This window comes from Apis cerana, linkage group LG14 (genome assembly GCF_029169275.1).
Source record: "Apis cerana isolate GH-2021 linkage group LG14, AcerK_1.0, whole genome shotgun sequence".
NCBI lineage: Eukaryota > Metazoa > Arthropoda > Insecta > Hymenoptera > Apidae > Apis > Apis cerana.
Window position 1 is genome coordinate 3,963,851 of NC_083865.1, and position 17,853 is coordinate 3,981,703.

The 17,853-nt window shown below is 34.7% G+C and overlaps 1 protein-coding gene across 8 annotated transcripts in view; it reads right to left on the bottom strand.

The window, feature by feature from the left end:
* Positions 1 to 17,853, bottom strand: part of LOC108004451 (tubulin monoglutamylase TTLL4-like) — a 171,658-nt gene that overhangs the window by 16,819 nt on the left and 136,986 nt on the right. The window lies entirely within an intron of this gene.

Genomic DNA, 17,853 nt, shown 5'->3' on the forward strand with positions numbered 1-17,853 from the left:
AGTCGCTTCGTAATAATCGTATCACCGTTAACACATTGTAGATTGACATTCGCAATGGACGGCAAAAAAATCTAAAGCAACCGTAACGAATCCACTTAACTCGTTGCATCGGCCGACCTAACCCTTTCCACGTTCAGCTAGTCGATAACAATCGCACGCTTCCATCCAAGCATAGCCCGAGTGACCCATTTACCGTGACGCCTATAGGCGTTCACAGCACGCTATCCGCATTTAGCAGACGAATTCTCCGTGGCAAAAAGTGCACGTAGAGTGAAATCAAATTCTACAGCTGGATGTCGATATCGTCCATTAAACTTTCTCTCTGGATTATCACTTATTGGATTTTTAACGAATCAACGTGATAAATGCATACTGTTAGACAAAGTGTGTATTCAAGATACATATTAAAGTTTAACGAAAAAGAAAATTATTGTTTTATTATTTTTTATGAATTAAACGTGTTCTTTATTTCTCGAATTTATGTGAACAAACCGTTTGAAACTTAATGTTGCACAATGCACGATATAATACATTAATAAAATATTCAAATTTTAGCGATAAAAAGAATTTTTTCCTCACTGTTGCAGCATTTTTGTAACAGACTGTACACACGTATTTGTACTTTAATTTTCTTGTCTTCCGAAATATTAACATTTGAATGCTGCAGTAGTAATATTTAAAAGTAAAATTACATCCTATTTGACAAGTTTTTCTTTAATGAACAGTTCTTACATGTGTTTACACGATACGCAGGAAAATAATTTACACGTTTACGCATGTACTGCAAATTTTGCAAATCGTTAAAAAGATTCAATTACTTTGTTCGACAAGAACTGGTAAGTAATTACGTATGAATTAAAGCAACCAACAAGAGCGTTTAATCGGAAATATTTCACGCTTCGAATATTGCAAACAAATATTTATGTATCCGGATTATTCAGATGTCTCGAATTTGGCATGAATACGAACTTAACTAACATTAATAAATATAACGAAAAAATATTCTTTATTATTGTATGCCAATATTAATACGATTTCCTTTCTCCCTCTCTTTCTACCAATCCTGCAATTAAAATAAATTCGAGTCGAAGTAACGATCGATTTTACTTCTTCTGCGGATTATCCTTGGATTATATTTGAACAGCTATATTAATCCGTATTGGCGTAATTTCCGTGGAGAAAAATTCGAGATTTTTTTACGACGTACACTTATAACGCTTATATAGCGGCAGGGATTAACGGAGAAGCGTGAAAACCGATTATCAAACATTATCAAACATTATCAAACATCGTCAAACATCATCAATACACGTCGCAAACGACTGAAGAAAAGTTAGAAAAATTCCGACGATGGATTCTACATCCCGTATACACAACAATTCCGATGAATCCATGATTATCCACGAGAGCAACAAAACCAATCATTTCCACGAAGACCTTTCGTTCTCCACGAAGGAATTTTCGCTTTTTTCCCCCCTTTCTTTCTTCCTTCTTTCTCGACCGCCTCGTTTTTTTTCCCCTCTCCGACTTCATTATCGGTATTGGATTAATGGCCGATTCTGGTAGTAGGGGATCAGGTATTTCTGACTCGTTTGCGCGATGAATAATCGGGCATTAAGTCGAACGGATCCTTCTTCCTACTCAAACGGGCACGGAGGCGGTCTTTTAATCGACTTCACGTTAAACGCTGCGATCGCGTAGCAGCAACACCTGTGAAAGCAAAAAGTGGCGGCGCTGTTACTTCTTCACACCGTTAATGGATGTTTATTTTCAAGCCGCGATACCTTTCCCGCTCCGATCGAAGCGGGAGGATAAGGATTCGACGGTCAACGTCCATCGGCCTCGATATGGATAAATATTCGTTCGACGGCCGTTTAGATCGTGAGATCTTGGATCTGGTCCACCGATCGAGATGATCGAGATGATCGACCTTTTATTTCTTGTTTTCGATGGATTGAAGAGAGGTTTATTCTTCGACGATGGATTTTAACGTTGGTATTATATATGGGGCGTTGAATTTGAATAAAATTACGACAAAAATTTACGATTATAATAACATCGAAATTTCGAGAGAAGTGTTTTGAATTTAAACTTCTTTCCCATCGGCCTTCTTCGGAATGTTTAAAAAATTAAGAATATTTCACGACTTGATATACAATGAAATGTTTTACTAATCTGTTAAAATAAATCTAAGCAATCTATTACCAAGAACCTATCTACTAAAATAAACTGAATACATTATATAACGTGTCGCACATGTGCGACATTGTTCTACTGTTAAAACAGCCGAGATACGCTTCATTTATTTTTGTAATCAGAAAATGATAAACGCATATGCGAGTTGTGTACGTTACAAGAAAAATCTAATGCGTCGATCGCACAATCACCGTGTTTCACATTTAACAAAAAAAAGTGACATACATTTCGTGAAATTTTACCGAATTAAATTTTATAAGGAAAACTACTCGATATTCGAATACACAACAAAACTTAGAACGCGCAAAATAAAAGAAATCGCTTTCATTTCTTGAAATAAAAATCCATAATCGTTATTTATGTTCAAATAATTTTCGAATATATATATATATATAATTGAAACCAATGTAATCCACGATTTAATGGATTAACATATTCGAAGTGGATATCCAACCTTCTCCCGCAAATGGGCATCTGTTACATGCCATTCCATCTCCACGACTCGTCTTAAAACGTCCCTTAATAGCGGAACCATGGCTCCTTTGATGTCGTCCGCGATCGGACGACAACCCAGAGATTTTTTTTTATTCATCGAACCGGTCGACTTCCGCGGGAACGAAGCGCTCTTTCTCTCTCTTCCTCTCTGTCTCTCTCTCTCTCTCCGCTATCTCGATTTAATTATCAAAAGCCACCGATTTCGACGTCGCCGTCAAATTCACTTGCTTCGACCATGCGTGTGACTTTCACCTTTCGATCCTTTCGAGATTGAGAGGTAAGACCGATTTTTAAGAAGCTTGCGTAACACGTGCACGCACGGACGAAACACAGGGAGAAGTTTGTCGCACGAGACCGAATTAATCATGGATCGAGAAGAGCGGGAAGGAAAGTCTCGTTTAAATCTTTCGCGCATGCGCTGTATGAGTTAGACGTAAAATTTGAAGGGTGCTCGCGTTAAAGTTGGATACTTTTGTTAAAGTTATCGAGAGGGAGGAAGATTTAGGAAGATTCTTTTTATTACGATCATTAATAATTTGTTAATTACCCTTCACTCTTCAAATATCTTTAATGCTTTTCTATTAATATCCAAAAAAAAAAAAAAAAGAAACGAATTATTTCGATCAACTATTTATAACAAACCATCAACAATTCTAAAAGAACTTTTTACTCCCAACTTCGAGGAGGCAATAATAAAATTTCTCATATATTTTCCAACGTCCAAAAGTAGCCCGAAAGCGTCCGAAAAGTACGGTCCATCTCGTTTTTCGAAACGGGTTGAAACCGTATATTTTATTCAATTGTAATTGAACAGGTTGGCAAGAAAGAACCGCAAACAGCAGGCGGCATCACGCGAGGCCCTTCGTTCCGATAAACATCAAAATGACCGCGTGACCTGTTTAGCTCGACTCAATTACCGGTGTACGATCGGAGGGCATCACACCTGGCTGTCAGAATCGTATCAGAAGCGACAGGGTGGCGAAGAACCGACCATTCTCTGTCGTCGAAAAGAAACTCACCGTGGAATCGACGTCAAGGCAAGGGTATAGAGAGAAAGAGAGAGGAAAAGGAATTGGAGGGGTGGAATATTTCGCGGTTCGCATTTTTCGGTGCACGCGTACCGTTATTTTCGCGGTAATCGTGTCCCATCGTTTCCACGGCCCGGTTCCTCCTCTCTTTCTGGTGCAGGAAACCACCTGCTTCGCGTACACACTCGACTCGAATTAACGTTGATGTTGACTGAAAGGTTACTCGTACAACGGTCCCCTGCCGGGGCCGCGTGCCTTTATTTTTGATTCTTCTCGTGATGCGTATCGATGTGCTTGTTTGTAATATTGATATCGTTTATTCCGATAGCTTGCTTGTTCAAATTAATTTGATTCTCGATCGAGTAAAATCGGGAAATAAGAAAAGAATTATATCGCAGATCTTTGTAGTTATGTATATTCTTATCTGATTGTAAGTTTTTTTTATCTTTTTCAATTGTCTTAGTGAAAAATAATAAATAGCGAACTAAATTTGTCAACTCTGTAAATTATCTTGTATAAAATGTAAAAACTTGATGAAATCGATATTATTTTTCGTTCTTTAACGAATAGAAATAAACCTATACCCAAAAGTATAAATTGTAATATAATTTCAAAATTTAAAACTTAATGATATTAGAATATTAAAACTCGTCTAACTTATGATCCAAGAAAATTTTATAAAAATTTAATAAAATCCAACTTTTCAAATAGCAACAGATAACAATAAATCTATCAATTACCTATCAATTATCTATAATTTAAAAATTACAATAATCGCGAATATATCTTAATTCAAAACTACAATCTACCCTAACCTATAAATTTTACCAACCATAAAATCATAAATTTATATACAAACGAACAAACAAACACCGTAAAAGATTTGAAAACAAGAGCAAACCAAGCCACAACATCTAATCAATTAAATTGCAAAAGTCCACAAATGGGAAAGCCAATTAATATTATCTTCCCTATCAAATCTCTCCTTCGACAATCTTCCCATCTTTCCTTAAATCCTTATCGATCCACGGATTAATTAATTGCAAATTGACCAGAATTTTCGAATAGGAATTCCAAGATCGCGTATAATGCGTATAATAGGATTACAGGAGGAACAAGTTTACTCTCCTTCGATTTTACGCGGTAAAAATCGAGGATAATTCTAAAACGAGCACTGGTAGGGAGAGACTAATTAACAACCGCTACTGGTTAAACGTTAGAGGACCAAGAAGGACCCAGGCTTCATCTAAGATATTTCTCTTTTCTCGAACACGCGGCGCTATGTTTCTTTTTTTTTTTTTTTTTTTGTTAGAAAAAACAAGCCGCTTTCGGCCCGTTTCCATTAACGTTTCGAGTCTTAATTATACCGACGTTTTCTTCCTTGACGTTTCCCATTAAAAGGAATATACGCGCGGCAGGGCGGTGGTTGTAAATTGTGACACGGGTTTTGTGGGTTAAGAGGGTTAATTTCTAGACGAATTTCTGTCTCTCTTTCTGTCTTATCTCTGTCTGTGAGAATTCGAATGATTTTTAAGCTTTTGGGAAGCGTAAAAATTCATTTATAGAATATATTATTATTCTATAATGAAACGTGTAATTATTCTAAATTAACCAGGATCCTTTTAAGACAAATTAATTATTAGTAATAAGTATAAGTCTCTATTTTCTAATTTACAAATAAATAACAACGTTTTATTTCATAAATAACAAAATACGAAAATTTAGCACGAGTTCGGGACGATTGTCGATTAATTTTCAAACGAGAGAAAGAATAAAAACAAAATACTACGATTAAAACAAGCCAGAAAATAAAAAATAAAAACTCCATTACCATACTTCACCAACCAATCCCCAATTCCACCCCAAAATATCGGCTCAACGTCGAACCACAGAAGCAACGACGCGCGTGTAAATCGCAGCACAAGCTCAGCACACGAGCAGCACACGAACAGCACGCATTTCTTCTCCCTCCTTCAGAAATCAGGGATGCGCCTCTATTTCCGATCCGTTCTCCCCCTCCACCAATGAAGGCAAACGAGCGAGAGAAGAATGGGCCCCGATTCAGGGCGGCCTATGACACACTTGCGGGGCTTTTTTGGCCCCCTCCCCTCGAAACACGGGGTGGATCGAGAAAGGGCGACCCTTGGCGAGGACCTGGCCGCCTTCAACACGGGAAGACTCCGATCGACCCGTTCCCACGAACCTGGGGACACACCACCTGTGCTCTGGAACGAGGATCAACCAACCCCCGTGCAAACGAGCAGTCGTCGAGGGGACGATTGTCCTGATTTTCGAGACTAATTTCGGCCTGGGGGGTGTTGTACGATTCGATAGCAAGGGATCGAAATTGTTGGAAAGGGTGTTATTTATTTAAGTGGAATTTATAAGGATTCGTGAAGTGTATATGCGATTAACTCTACAGAGAGGAGAGTTAAAAAAAAATAGCTTCGATGTTTATTCGAATTTCAAGTCACATCGCCCTGTTCTACGTTCCACTTTCCATATTTGGGGGGGAAAAAAAAAAGAAAGAAAGAGAAAGGAAAAAATCGGCACGATTAAAACTTAAAATCACGCGTTACTTATCCAATTATACGTAAATTGTCTCACACGGATCAGAACAATTTACCACGCTCTTAAATAAAGCCTTACGTGAACGCTTCCTCGAGAAAACAAAAATAACACGCACCGTATCCACCAAGAATCGTTAAAATTCTTCTCGAGCCCTGTCGTTAAAAAAACTTCCGTAAAACTGTCCGATACTTTCCCGCCTATATATATATATATATATATACGTGGCATATATAATATTTCGAATTTTGGTGATATACATCGGCAACAACAACACAGCCGAATTCGTTATCTGAAACGAAAAATTCTGGAACTAATGGATCGCCCGATAAAAGGAAGCTCGAAGCGGTCTTGCGAACGATTTGCGCAAGAAACGGCAGCGGTATTTATATTGGCGAATTCCAAATACGTATCTCTATATACAGGGTGTGTCGTGTAATTGTAATCTGATATGTAGTATTTTTTTCTTTCCTAAATTATTATTGCATTAAAATTGGTAGAATTGGTGAATCTAGATTTTTCGAAAAGAAATTTCGAAATTGATTTAAACGAAAGGAAAAAAATTGTATAGATAGAACGATCCTTTTATCGATATTTTATATTTATCGAGATTTCAAAATTAATTTTCATTCCGTTACTTCATTTCGAAAAGTTCAAGTCTCAAATAAAATTGTTCCTTTTCTTTTCATGTGGTATCAGTTACACCCTGTATATCGATTATGCCCGCTTCATATTTGTCCCGTTGGTTTCACCCGTAATTCGAACATATGATTTACAGGGTCCCCACGAGGCTGCCTATAAAGGTGGAGTTGTACAATTTTGACGATCTTTCCAGCAGAAACATAACGTTTCCAAAACTGAAATTTGCATACATTGTATACAAATTGCTTCAAGCGGTAAGGTAAGGTAAGGTATATCGGAACCAATAAACTTGGAGTTTTAATAAACCGCTTCGAGGTTCTTGTAAATTCTTGTAAATTCTTGTCTTGTAAATTTTTTTCTTTATTTGTCAATAACACCGTTGAAGGAAGACGAGGTAGGGTTTTTTGAAAAATTATCAGCTGCACGCGGTTGTTTTCGTAATTATTAATATTGTTCCACCCTATTTGATGAAATTTGAAACGATATTGCGGTTAATTAATAGTTATTATTTTGTAAATGAGATCGAAAGGTTTTTTTTAATTTTTTATCTTTCATCCCCTTGTATTTTATGATTTGTCTTGAAATTTTTAGATATATGAATATCGTGATGATTTTATTATGATAAAAAGTTTTTGAGGTTTAAGGTTTTCATTTCTTTTGCGCATGTTTTTGCTATCAAAGAAATATGTGGAAAAGTTTATACGTAGTTTAAATCCCTAATTTCTTGACATTAATTTGTCAAAAATAGCGTTTAATTGAGAAAAAGAAAGGCACAGATTTTTACATTCAATAAATATAAAAACTTAAATATTAGCTGATTATAAAGATATCTTATGTAACATTTCTGGATTGACGATATGCTTTAGAATTAATTAGGTAAAATTATATTTAAAAAAAGTTTCGATATTTATTCTCAATCATATCATTCGGTTTTATTGACGTTAAAATTGCATACACACACACAACCTTGACACGTGTCATTCTTCATCTAAACCTCCACGTGGCATCGTGCAACGAAATACTGTAAACTATAAGAAATATCAGCATGTAAATGAATACTATGTATATCTTAATGTATCTTAATCTTCTCACGCGAAGAATCTTCTTCGCAGAATCATTTCTTAATTCCGTACTCTTTCATCCGATACTTTAAGATAAATACTGATCGTTCTGCTAAACAATTCACGAAGAAAATCTATTCCACTCTCGTCAAACATGACAATATTAGCATAATGCATATATTTTGCTTTAGATATTCCACGTAATATAATCTGTTTGTTTATCATTGTCTTCGTGATGGAAGAAGACAAGATGCGATGTTAAAAACGAATTTGAATAAAATGAAATGATTTTTAACGATGCGCAAATTTATTAATATTCATCTTTTTGAATTACATAGAAATTTTTACGTTTTCTCAATATGAAATCGTATAAATTTCGAACGATAAAATACAAATTCAATTAGATCATTTTGAGACGTGTTATATTATTGGATATTGTCTTGTCAAAATTCTTAAAAATTTCGCAATGTGTAAATATATACATATATATAATGCATAAAAATTAAAAGAAGAAAATTATTGAAAAATACACCTTGCTTTTTTTCTCACCAATTCAATTCTATGCAACATTCTATTTGCATAATTTCATAAATACATTTTCGGCGTCATTTTTTTTTCGCGTATACTAGTTATAATAATTCATCGACCATCATTATCGAGAACATATTGTAATTTAATTAATAATTATACAACATAAAACGGGGGGAAGGGGATGTAATTGATAACGAAACAAACGGATCTTTCAATTTACACGATATTTCAACATCGTATTCTTGATCGGCGTTGTTACGTGTTATAATTTTAAAAGAGATGCCCTCGACTGTGAGCACATCGATCCCTTCTGTTCCAAGAGATAAACTATAAAAAAGAGGAGATTATTTTCAACTTTCGTAACTTATTACGTAGTAATAAGTAATTATTATATCGTTATTAACCGTCGTAAAAATTTGGCAGGGATCTTGTGATATTGTTCTCCGTTACACGACTCGAAATTAAAAGTAATAATAAACATTCATTTTTATGAATGCATAAATTGTTAAACGAAGCTTTTGCAACTAATTTTCTATAACGTATATTGCAAGTTTCTCGGTAATATTCGTTCATTTTTCTACAATAATCTTTTGATTTACGAACACATCATTTTGTAAATATCTCTTAACACGAGTAATTATTTTAATAACGTTTCGTACACGGGAAATCGTTTTATTTCCGTTTCGAATTTATGAATTTCATACGGGGATAGCGAAAATAAAATATTTTATCCAATTCGTGTTTAATACTTATACTTTCTCTTAACGAAATATACAAAATTTAATCCTTAATTGATTATATCATAATAACGTATTAACCTTTCATGTTTGAAAAATGATTAATCAAAGATATTGATTATAATTATAAAAAAGATAAGAGAAAAATGAATAAATTAGGTTACAATAGTTTTGCAAAAATTAAATTATTCGAAAATCAATAAAAAAAATTCGAATAAATCCATCGAATAATTCAACTCCTCTCAAAAAAACGGGGAAATTAAATTTTATTATCATGTCGTACAAACATTTAACGCGTGAAAGTCGTAAAAAGATGTTTCTCTCTTTGTTTGGATCAGTTTCAAATGAACGAGGATGGAAGCGACGGCAGGTGGTGGTCTTATTAAAACAAAAAATTGATGAAAACGATCCAAATATACGGACGCGATAAGTGAATTTTATTTATGAAAGGGTATATCGAAGATTTTATACGAGTTCGCGAAATCGAAATCGTTGATAAACTTTATAAGAGAGAGCCTTTCTCGAGAAAGAACCGCGGTATAAATCTCTTCCCGGTTCGCGGTATCTGTGATCAGGTTTCACATTCTAACGTCGTGTATTACGACGAAAATTTTACGAGGGGGGAATATTAATTTTTCGCAGATTTTTATCGATTCCTTTTAACCGATCGAGTTGCCTCGAGGCGTCGTGGAATTTCCTCATTACAAGGGCTTTGATCGATTGCCGATCATTGCCTGCAATTACATAGATGATGGTGAAAGTGGGAGGGAAACGTATTAATCCTATTTTACAATTTATTTATCGAATCTTTTTTTTTAAATTTAAGATCTTTCTTTAGTTTTATTTCGTAGAGAAAGAAAAATAATCTTTTATTATCGGGTAATTGTCAGGTAAATAATTAATGATTTCATATATTATGGAAGATATTTAATCGTTTTGGATTAAACATGATCACCTAGGAAATTTTACAAAGAAAAATAGAAAACGAGTTGAAGAAAAAAGAAAAAATAAACGCAACAATGCAGCAACAATCAATCTCCAAATTCCAAACTCTCTTCAACATCCACTAATCTCAGCAATCTCATCGCTCGAACCGATCATTCCGACCAATTCACCCGTCCAACAAGCATCCCCTAAAAAAAGCCCCATCTGAAAAAAGAAATAAAAAAAAGAAGAAAAAGAAAAAATCCCCCACAAAAGATAACTCAAAAAACCCATTAAAGAAAGCTTATCGGAGCCGCCGTATCAAAGAGAGGCCGCACACAGTCATCACTTGGCCGATAATCCCATCAGGGGGCCAAGTCACGGTGCCAAGATCAAGAATTTCATATATGGATGTATCACGTATGGAAGGATTAGAATATAACCCTCCTAGTGGTTTTGAAATTATAAAAACTCGCTCGAATAATTTATCATTCGAATTTACAACCGTAACGCCAAAAGATTATGCTTATAGGAGCAGCTGCTGGGGCTGTGAACAAGTGATTATATTATTTCGAATAAAACGTGCAAATAATAAACTTATTCAAACCTCGATCAACTTCGTTACTCGATTATTTCGAAATTTCGTTTGCTCGTTGCAACGTTGTCCAAACTCTGCTACATACCATCGCTGGTTGGATTCCACGCGTACGTACACGCATCGCTAAGAATCCGGTTGGTCACGCATCCTGTCCACGCCACGGTGGTTTCCTTTTGTCAGGCGAATTGACGATGCGAGCCGCGACACGTCCTCCAACGGCCTCGAGAAAACAACACATGCCTTCACACCGCGGGTTCCCATAGCCTCACGACACGGTGCCATTGTCCACGAGGCACGAGCGCCTCGCCTTTCCTCGCCTTTTCTCCTTCTCGCCCCCTTCCGCTTTTCTACACTTCTTCTTTCCCCCCTTCTTCTCTCCTATCTTTCCTCTCCCACTTTTTCCTCTTTTTCTTCCTTCTCGTCTCTTTATCGACGAGGCCACCTTTTTCTTCGCCTCCTTATTTTTGGACCTTTTCTTTCTTTTTTCCCTTGTTTTGCCGTTGGTATGGAGAGGTTGCTTGCTTGCACGCACCACGAGCCACTACTACAGGGCTACCGATGTTCCGTGAATTATAACAAGCGGACTGGTTGCTTTGAATGCGCTCAATGATTTATCGTTTTGGGAAGGGAGGGGTGATGTGTCTTCGTGGAAACGGTGAACGTTTCGATTTGTTTGATGTGACATGGGAAAGGGGTTGGAGAGGGAGTTTTATTTTCGATCATGTACGGGAGGATTGAGATTTTTGTGATTCGTTTCTAAAAGTTTTTAAAAGATGTATATACAATTGTTACGTAAATATCGAACGTTACTATCGAATTAATAGAACGTGAATCTCCTTTATCCTGCGTATCAACGATTCAATATTTTATATTCTATTTCTATGAAAAGCAGGAATAAGAATTATGTAAAAAAAAAAAAAAAAATAGAAAAAAAAGTAGTTTATATCAAATAATTTTGCAATTTAAATAAGTAGAGATATTATAGTCATAAAAATCTTCACACGCTATTTTACAATGCAATTAATTTACTGTGAAAAATCTGATTTTAATGAAAATTTATGCACGTCGAGCAATTTATTTTTCAATGGAAGATCTTCTTCCACTTCGTGAAATCAATCCCTAAATTTTTATCATTTCTTCAAAATAATATAATTATTATAATAAATATTGTATTAATAAATATATACTGGAACTATAATAGAATAATACTGAAAGTATAAGGATGAATTTCATTCCAAAAAAAAAAAAAAAAAAAAGAAAGAAAAATATGCGAGTCATTATGATTTACATGCGCATAAATATTTATAAAACAAATTATTGTTTCATCTGATAATACAACGTATTGTATGTATAAAACGTTACACGAAAATTTCTGATTGATTGTATACGTGTATATCACATATGCATAGTCGATAATGTTAAAAAGTGTGTGTGATATTTGGTATTCTTGTTCGATTTATTTTCATACGAATCATCACGGGTTCATCATCATGAATAATCATCCAGCTAAGATTCTTAGAATAATCGTTAGCCACGGTCGTTTCTAAATAGAGGAAATTATGGATCGGGAAAATCCAAGATTTGATGATATGCAAAAGTATGCTCTAAGTGCGGAAAAAAAAACGAGAAGTGTTAAAAAAAGTTTGCAATGATTTCAGCAAATATTACGGGACATCTGTAAATCATTTTTTTGACAATAAATCAATCTCTCATTGCAATTATGCGAAATATGATAAAAAAGATTAATTTGCACGAAAATGTAAATGTAATTTGTTGAATAAGCGAACAGAACATAAACAATTATTAATTAACAATGACCTGTGTTAGCATACAGCGATGAAAAATATTTGGTTTGAAATATATTTTATATTTTAAACAATTTTAACGATGATTGTATTATTGTAAATTTATTAAAAAAAAATAAACTATTGTTTATTTAAAAACTTGATAAATTAGAGAACAATGAATAAGCAAGAGGAAAATATTAAAGATTTTCATATTTCAATTTTATGTCTATTGATGACATTTGAATTTTTTAACTATAATGTATGCTTTAAAAATAAATATGTACACAACTTAGTTATGCGTAAATTTAAATTTTTAATGTGCAAATGTTATTTGAGAAATATTGGGTAAAACCAACATGTGGTACCGGTATCATGTTATTTGTGATTTTTGTTTTTTCAAATAAGATAAGATCAGATTTTAAATAAATTAAAATATTTTGCAATAGATTAAAATAAATTAAGATTTTATAAATAATAGAAATATACATTCTGGTATTATTCTAAAATAATTTAAATATCTTTCAATGAAAACTCGTTTTCATACTGCTCATCATCAAGCAAACATGATATTTTTGAAAAGTTAATTTTTAAAAAATTACCTATTTCCTTTTATTGTATGATTGATGCATTGATACTAATTAATATCAAGAATTTTTTCTCTTTTCTGACTTTTGTTAAATTATTCCAGTCTATTTATATGTATAAAATTTATAATTAGTAATTATACATTTCTTTAAAAAGATGGAATATTATTGACTGATTTACATATTTGCATCAGCATTTATGCATTTTGGATCAAAATATTTTTCTCAATTTTTGTCCATAAACCTTGAAATTATCACAGATCATTATACATGTTTCTTTCCATAATCAATTTCCTGTTTGCGAGACTTTTAAGTTCGATGATGCGATTCCAAGTCTTCCTCTTCGACGTTTTCTTCAGGTATCGTGACTCATTCGTCTCCTTCAAGAATAATCAAAATATTTCGATGCATTCACGAACACGTGAATCATGAAATATTTTGCCAGTTTATGAATGGATCGTCAAATACGATCCATTCATACACAGGATTTCCCCTTAGATGGCCATATTCCTTTTATCTTTTTCTTAACATTTTATATAAAATATTAGAATTATTAATATCTCTCCTCAAAAAATATAGATAGAATATTATTGCATTGAATTATTATGCATGAATTTTTTTTTACTCACTACTTTCTTAAGTAGAATAATCTGTGCTCGTATAGGCCATTTGAACTTTGTACCATTATGTTTCTAATTCAATTGCAATAAATGATGTCACCGAATAAATATATTTTTACAATTATTACAACTGAAATAAAATAAAGATGACATTTGTTTCCAATTCTGTTTATTCTTGATTTTTAAAAAACCAAAGTATATGATATAAATCGTAATAATTGTAATTTTTTAAAAATATTAACGATATTAATTTGAACTATATTGCCTTTTTAATTCTTATTAAAACAAATAATAGAATAACTCTCAATCACTCATTATTAAAATAATTAAAATTTTAAATCTGATGTTTTTGTTATACAATATTTATTGTGCTATTGTATAGAACGAAATTTACGTATGCAGCTATTATGACATTAATTGCTGCATTACATTTGTATATCATTAAAACTTATTTATCGAGCGTTTAAACGCAATTTCACAATTCGTATCTCTATTTATCCAATTTTATCTCGATTGAAAGAGGAAACAGAAATATTTCGTGACGAAATAAATAAATTTTCCACAAATCTTCAAACACGCGTCAAACACGCGCTTCATTTAAAAATCAAATTTCAATTTTTTTCCACAGCAGACAAATCTCCATGCAAGAATTACACCAATTATTTCACAATATTCGTGTGCTCGATCCAGAATCCTTTCGCGGAATCTTCCATCAACGGTAGATGCCTTCGTCGAGGTTTCTTTTTCGCCGGATGCGGAAAACGCGTTTATGCACGGTGAACGTCCGTTCCCACAGCAGCGTAGGCCAAAGTGTTTGACTTTCGATTTAAGGGGAAGCATAAAAAAAAAAAAAACTCCACCAGGCTAATCGCACAGTTTCTCTAACATCCACGCCCACGGTTTCGCTACTTTTTCCTCGAGCCGTCTCTCGATCCGAATTTTTCTCTCTTTCTTCGACGAACGAGGGAATCGAGGGAACCCCTTTCGGTTCGCCATCCGATGGCCGATGCTCAAGCTTTTTTTGCGCCTCGGCCTTTGCGATTGTATAAATATTAATACGAGCGCGGATCTCTCTCGGCTAAGCAACGAGTTTTTCGACTCGGCTGCCACGATCGATATTTATAGGATCTATCCCCTTTAGCTTCGAAAATACGTTTTTGAGATGGATGAAAGGAATAGCGACGAGGGTTTTTTTCTTTTTTTATTCCATTCGAGCGATTTCGCGAATAAACATTTCTATGAAATAGCAGGTATTGGAGGTAATTATATATAGAACGAAATTTTAGTTTCCTTTTGGAAAAACGTACAAATAAGAATTTTTAAATTCTCTTAATATTAAACGATAATTAAAATCTTGGTGAGTTTAGAATTAAAATTGGAATATTTCCTAAATAGACAGAGATACGTTGTTCAAATCTGTATCACTTTCTTCCGCCTACGCTTGTATCAAACGGTTCGGTGTCACGTTTCTTCAAAAACACGAGAAAAGCCACGCACGAAAAAAGGGTTACGTTTGACCATCGACGATTCCACGAAACGCGAACGTTGCGGGTGTACAAAAATGCCTGCGTGGAGGCATAGGTATTCCCGTCGTGCGGGCCCAATTGATATTCGAGGGGCGAGTCCCAGAAATTCGTGAGAACAATTTCGGGGCAGGGAATCGGTCGCAAAAGTAGGCGTTCGTGTGGCGAAGCGAACATCGGTTCGTTCGATCGTGTTTCAATCGTCGTTCGGAGAAATCGACATAATCGCGTTCTCGAATCAGCTGTAGAATTTAATTCGACCAGGATAGGATTTTTAATCGCATAAATCGACCTTTTCTCGTTATTATTCTTGTATTTTTAATCACTTTGAATAATATGTAAACTACGATTTTCGTATGACATGAAAAATTGAGCATTGTGTTTTCTTTAATCGTCATTAAATCCTCCTCTCCTAATGAATAATAAACCAGTGTATTTTCGATAATTAAGTGTTCACGATTTTTCGTTTAAATCGAATTGAAGTGAAAATATTTCGTACATAATAATAAGAGATAATCATTTGAATAATTACAATCTACAATTCCACATTCACTCAATTCAGAAAAAAGAATCTTAAATACACCCTTATCTTGGAGGGAATATTTTACGCTATATTAATAGCAGGAAAAAGGAAAGGGGGAAAAAAGATTGATTCGAAACGTTTTCACTATGAGAACGGTCTGAACGCGTAAGTGGCTTTTAATCGTGAGGTAAATGGTGAATTATTAAAGTGGTCGCATGACCGGTCAGAGCCCCACGAGGAAGTCCCCATCCAGCTGATAGAAATTTCTACTCACGTGCTACGTGATTAGAATCACGAGGTCCGTCTACATGACGTATGCCGTCGACGATCGGTGTTGCGTGACACGTGACACGCACCGAGTGTCATTCTGAAAATCACGGCCTCCAACGACCTTCTGCACTACTTTTCAACAGGCGTCGACCATACTCCTCGTATTTGTGCGAGGATATACGTTCACAACAATCAGTTTCACGTGTATTTCTCTACGCGTGCACGAACAAGGGAGGGGGTTTTTTCTTTTCTCCTTTCCATTTTATTATATGTACGTACGAATTTGAGATTTTCGTTGTTTTCTTGGAATTCTTCATTAATTCTTCGTTAAACCGTTTCTTAGCATAAGAAATATTTTGTATAATCGTAAGTAAATTGTACTATCTACTTAAAACTAGGCATCCTTCGTACAAAGTAAAAAATATCCGTTCCGTTTCGTCACACGTTTCTTTTTCTGAAACTCGTAAATGATACAAATACAAATTACGCCAATAATAAATAAAATTATTGAATCAAAGGCTCAAAAATGACAATAACGAGGGATCCTCTAAAGAAGATGATAATGCATTTCTTTCGTCGTTGAAAACGTGCATCGAGAGATTTGTAAAGTTTTAATTAATCGTCGATTATGAGTTGAAAACTATAATAGAACCTGTTCCATGGATAATTCTTAACCGCAAGGAGAATGGATTGTTTTTACATACGTTAAAAATACCTTGTCAATAGCGGGGAAACAATACGGTGACGGTGTAAAATTTAATTGGAAGAAGAGGAAGAATAAACTTCTTAGATCATCTCTTTTCTTCGAAGAAAGAATTAATGGCATTGACGTATTCTCCCATCTTTTTTTTTTCTTTTTTTCTTTTTTGCCACACGTGTGGCTTTGGATCACAACGCCGATTCACATTTCAATCCCGTTAGAAAAGAGAAAAAGTTGCCGCTAAAATTTCCATCCCCAAAAATACACACGCCGCATTATTCCATCCAAACTGTGATCAAGAATTTTAACAATTCGACCATCCTAACTCTTCTTCTTCCGAGCAAGAAGGAAACGAACAACCCCTCGAGGCGCGCTCGCCTGAAGGCTTGCTTCTCCACGTACAGACCCGGCCTTTACAGCGCGTGCAACGACGAGCCAATTACCTAGCGTTAATTTCTCAGCCGTACAATTTTCCCGCGATATCGGCCGTTCGTGCCGTGTTCCACGGTGTCCCGTGAAATCGATGATTATCGGTATAGGAGGAGAAAAATTTCCGATATACGGGTTGCGATTAGAGGAGCTTAACAATTAGTTTATGGCGGATTTGATGGCCGCCTCGGGTTTACGCTCGATGCAGATCGCTGTAAATCTTGTTAATTTTTTGGTAATGGCTATCGCGGATTGTAGAAATTTCCATTTTGTATTATGGATGGCGTGTTTTGAATATTTATCATACACGGTTTCAGAATTATTTTTAGACTAGATTAGATTGCAATTTCAACTGTCGGGTTGTTTAAAGGTTGTTCTTTTTTTTCCTTCTTCTTCTCTCTCGTCAATTTTTTTTAGTAACGATTATCGTGTATTATAGGCTATTATACAGACCAAGTGGAAGTTTCCATTTTTATTAGCAGATTTTATGAATATTTATCGGATTCAGGTATATTTTTATTCTCGGTCTTCTTTTTTTTGATATGGCTTCATTTTCGTTCGGAATTTCGTCAAGATCGAGATTACGAAGCGAGGAAAAAATGTGCATTATTCGAAAACGTGCGAATATTTTTGATAG